The sequence below is a fragment of the Marmota marmota genome, unplaced genomic scaffold, assembly GCF_001458135.2.
Source record: "Marmota marmota marmota unplaced genomic scaffold, marMar, whole genome shotgun sequence".
In the NCBI taxonomy this organism is placed as follows: Eukaryota; Metazoa; Chordata; class Mammalia; order Rodentia; family Sciuridae; genus Marmota; species Marmota marmota.
In genome coordinates, this window is record NW_025999977.1 from 53371698 (window position 1) to 53377042 (window position 5345).

Below are 5345 nucleotides of genomic sequence, written 5' to 3' on the forward strand. Positions count from 1 at the left end.
TGTGCTGGGGGTGGGCCCCGGGTCCCCTGTGCTGGGGGTGGGCCCTGGGTCCCCTGTGTTGGGGGTGAGCCCTGGGTCCCCTGTCTGGGGAGGAGCTGGGCTGGTTTTGTTCTGGATGGATTGTTCTGGAACCCCAGCAGGAGAAAGACAGGCACTCGGCAGAGCTGGCCCAGGAGGACTGTCTCGTCACAGGTTCCTTCCCGTCCGTGGCAGAGCTCCTCTTTGGCTGGAAGGCAGCCCCTCGGCCCCTGCACAGGGCAGTCACTGACACACTGCAGAGTTAGGATCTGGGGAAGAACCAGGATGTATTTGTTATTAAGTTGCGCTGTCCACAGACTGTGTGGCCACGGCTCATGCTGGAGACGCCTGGTTCCCTGTCACCCAGGACCACGTGGCTCCATCGTCACGCGGCTCCATCGTCCTTTCAGGACCAGGCTGTTCGGTCCTCTGACAACCCTGCCCAGGAGAACGTCCCTTCAGACCAGGAGCCATGGTGTGGCTTGTCTGAAGTGCCACTGCTCCTGTGTGGTGCAGGTGGGCTAGAATTGGAGCCTCTGGCCTCTCTCTAGGGCCTCCTTTGGAAGCTGGGCGAGCTAAGCCAAGAAGGTGGCAGGGAGGGTGGGTGTGCACCAAACAAACCTTGCAGAGTGGTTCAGTGTGCACACTGAGCTGCAGGTCCAGTGCAGCTTGCAGAAGACCAGACCTCGGGGAAGAGCCATTGAGTGGGCCCCGTGGGATGGCTGGCCCCTGAAAAACAGCGACAGCAACAACAGCATTCCCTTCTGCACCCAAACGTGAGTCAGCGGAGGAAGCAGGGCTCACTACTGGGGACCAAAGTGTTTGAGTCTCTCCTGCAAGGGCAGGGCCTTGCCTTAGATGTTCTGAACTGTGAGAGAGCATCCAGCCCTTCACTAATAACATCTCAACATCTTCTAATGGCTTTGACTCACGACTGGTTTAGGTGTTTGACTTACATATCCATTTTCCATGTGGCAAACTGGTCTATTTTCATAACACCTTGGCAAATCCCATGGTGCTTGAGCCCAATAATCACCACGCTTAGACTCACGTGTTATAAACACTGCGTCGTTGGAATGAAGTCTGCTTGTTCATTTCTTAAATATTTTGTGAATGTGGAATTGTGTTCTGCTGGCTAACATTTTACGTGGTGTGTTCGCATTGATATTCATGAATGATAATGAGTCTGCAATTTCCTTACATTTGCAGTGTTTATCAGGCTCAGGTATCCATGTGGTATTGATGGCTCTTAGTAGGAGCTAGAATGTCCAGTGCCCTTGAAAAATCTGTAGGTTAATCCTTGGGGAAAAGAAAGAAAGAGAGAATATAAAAAGAAAGCAGAAAATCCCCAAATTTCAGAATAATTGTAATTTAAAAGAGAGAAAAAAAAAGATCAGTATATCAAGGTGCAGGATTTCTGGTGCTTCTGTTCTACTCCCACTCCCTGGAGGCTGAGCGAGGCAGGCCCGGGAAACCTGCCGTCGGGCAGAAGAGGAGCCAGGGGTCTGAACCCCCACGGGAGATGTGAGGTCTGCCCTAAATCTGGACTGCATTTGGGCAGGACTCACATGGACCCCAAATAAGGGTCTTCAAATTGGGCCCAATTTGAAGAAATGATTCTCAAAATGCACAGCTTCTGGGGAGAAGAGGCGAAGAGGAGAGAGGTGTGTCTCTAGCAACTGGTGGTGTGGGGAGAGGAAGCCAAGGGGAGTTCAGGGTCCTGCAGGACGGGACAGAACCAAGGACCAGAGGACACTCGGACACTCCCCTCTGCCCACAGGAACGGACCGCGAACCCACCAAGTGAACGGACTCCACCAGGCTGAAGAACTGGGTGCCACTGAGCTCCAAACACCACACCACAGAGAGAACACCACCCCAAGACTGCAGCCTCAGGGGGACTCCTCACCAAACCCCAAAACCACATCACACACCATTGAGGAAATCCCCCTGGAGAACGGGGGGCGATACCTGGGACAGAAGCACGTGCTCCACATGCACGTGAAGATACAAAGAATCACTTAGAATCAGAAATTCAAAAAAATAAGATAAATGTAAACCAACAAACAGAATGAGGAAGAGTTGACCGAGTTCTGGAAAAAAATGGAAGAAAAAGACAAAACTGTCTCAGACGTGAAGAATACGTGACAAGTTTCCCGAGGGACAGCGACATGGGGGAGGCTGACCCAGAGCCCTGGAGAAGGGGAGGGACAGGACTTGGGCTTTCAGAGGTGGGGCAAGGCGACAGTGACCTGCGGGAAGCCCGTCTGTCCCCCTTGGGCTGGCTGGAGAGCCACGCGCTGCCCTGCGGTCAGGGCTGCAGAACCAGCTCTCTGCACGTGCGGGCAGCAGGTCCGTCCTCCCCCAGCGGGGTCTTCCCGGGGCTCCGTGCCAGCCGGGAGACCGCGGGGAAAACCCAGCAAAGAGCCCGACGGGGGGGCGCGCCCTGTCAGTGCAGGTCTCCGACAAACCCCGGAGAGGACAGGGGCCGGGGGCGGTGGGTGCATAGGCCCAGCCGAGGGGCCAGAGTGGGTGAGCCACCAAAGGCCGTCTCTCACGTCAGAACGCAGGACACACACCAGCGAGGGCCCATACTGGGGAGTCACAGAGAGTGGACAGGGAGGTCCCACGGGGCTGAGGCCCCAGTGACCCCTGCTGCTCTGCGTGGGCGTGCAGCGGGGCCACCCGCAGACCAGGGCCTCAGTCCAGCCCTGTCCCCATCCCACCTCTGCGAACGTCAGCTGTGGATGGCAGCACCCCTCTCCCAGCTTGTAAATGAAAATCCGAGTGGACAACATTGTGGGCACTTTATACTAATCATGTACTTAGTTTAATTGTCTCATTTAGTGTGATTCTTAGGAAGCCCTGGGAGCTCTCCAACCCCCAACGCAGAAGGGGGAACACGCGTGTGACCAAGTAAGTGCCTGCCCAAGGTTCTCAGGTCCTTCAAGAGCAGCGGCAGCTCCAGAATCTGGCGGGTTTGCCTGTCTACGCCTCTGCTGTCCCCTCCCACCGTGCCCCTGGCCGCCTGTCCCCCAGGAGCGGTTATGGACAAGGAGAGCCTCGGGGTGATGCTGCCTGGTGCTGGCCACGCATATCTCTCTTTGGTGGCCACTGCGCTGCCTGAGCTCACCACGCGCCCAGAGCAGGTGAGGTCCCCCCGAGGTACAGGGGAGGAAGTGAGTCCAGACCTTTGAGAGGGGCAGGGTGGAGAACAGGACTCGGGCCTCCCCGTTCAGGCCAGCTGCTTCTTACCACCACAGGCAGAGCCCCCTTGACATCTAGCTGAGGGCAGGGGCCCAGGGGACAAGGTAATGTAAAATTAAAATCAATTAAAATAACCTAAAGTAGGTTATTGATCTACCAAGCAAATCAAAACCTGAAAGTAGCTTTATCCTAAAACTTGAAATAAAGAGGGCCATCACTGGGCTGGAATGGCTCCTGAGGGTACCAGCTGGACGTATCCTGTGGCCACCCGGCTCTGGAATTTTCTTCTGCTCTTCTTTCAACATAAGGCAACCCTCCTGGTCATCTCACAGCCAAGCAGACCTGCATCTCCCAGGCCAGCACCCCGCCCACGGTGCCCTTCATCTGCCAGCAAGGAGGAATTCTCCCTGAGGTTCCCAGCTCTTGTTTTTCAAGTTAGAATTGATTTTACTTTTATTACCATTTTTACTTTTTAGTGGAAGTTCACAGCATGCATAAAACTTTAAAATACAATTTATAAAAGCTGCCAGATAAGTTGAAACAACACATTGGGCATATTATGCAACAGTGTATCCAATGTGCTCTTAGAGATATACCAAATTGGGTAGTTCCACCATGCACGTATTCAAAAGCCACTGTATCTTCCAATTAAAGGTTTTATTTTGAGGTAATTGGAGGTCTCCAAGCCATTCTGAGAGACACAGAGAGCCTGCGGCTCTTCGTCCATTTTCTACCTGTGGTGACGTCTGGCCTGATGATGGCACAGTGTCACAGCCAGGACATGAACCCTGACACAGCCCACCAGCTGATTCAGAATCTCCTTGGTGTGAGTGTGTGTCTGCCGCTGCGTAGAGCCGGTCATGTGTGCAGGTTCCCATCTCAGCCACTGTCACGAAGCACACAGTCCGTCACCACCAGGGACCCTCCTGGTGCCCTATCCCAGCCATGCCACCTCCCTCTTGCCACCCCTGGCCTCCATCCATCTGTCTTCCATTCTAGAATTTGGTCATTTCAAGAGTGTGACACAGTGGGGTCAGACAGCAGGTAAGCTTTTGGACTTGCTTTTCATCTGAGCGCTGATAGAGCCACCATCATCACTACCCCTTGATCAAGTGACTTAAACTCACAGTCCTTGGTTTCCTCCTCTATAAAATGGGGTGATAACCACCATTTACATATCATAAGACATGATCTGGAACTTGGTGTTGTGGCTGCTGGGCGACTGTGACCCTCCTTGATGCTCTGCCATGATGGGTTATGAGCCTCCTGCAGCCCTCCGCCACACACCTCCCAGAAGATGCCGGCTGTTGCAGGCTCTCGGTCATCTTTGTGGGATACGGTCAGCACTTTGTGGTATCTCGTGAAGATGGGCTGTCCTGGAAAAGACCCTCTGAACTGAGAGGCTGATTGCTATTTGCTTGTAGTGAAGAGGAGAACAGGTACTAGAGGAAGACGGCACATACAGGGGGCCAGCAATGTCACTGTAGGACCTGGGGACACAGCATCAGAGGAAAGCGTCCTAGAAACAGACCAGAGGGGGATTCTGGGAACATAACATCTCAGAGAGGAATCCTGGGAGTATCTGATGGAGAGAGGGATCCTCAAATGCCCATCAGTGATGGAGAAGTCAGGGATGCGGCGGCAGAGAGAAGAAGGCTGGGGACGTGCTGTTAGGTCTAGATCCTGGTGACTAGGGAGGCAGCTCAGTCCCCAGCCCTTGTCCAGCAGGTAGGCTCTGTGTCTGACTCCTCAGTTTCGCTCCACACCCCACCCAGACATAGGGATCCCGAGAATACACCCTTGGAGGGGTCCTGGGAATTCCTGGGACTACATCATCATTGGAGACGGAGACACTGGGTACCCCCATCAGAGAGGGATCCTGGGAACACAACATCCAAAAGAGGGATTCTGAGGATGCCCATCAGAGAGCAGCTCCCGGGAATGGCTGTGTTAGCCAGCTTTTCATTGCTGTGGCAAAATACCTGAGAAAAGCTACTTGAAGGAGGGAAGATTTATCTTGGTTCATGGTTTCAGAAGATCCAGTCTAAGTCCAGCTGACTCCATTGCTCTTGGCCTGAGGGGAGGCAGAGCATCATGGCAGAAGGGTGCGGGGAAGGACAG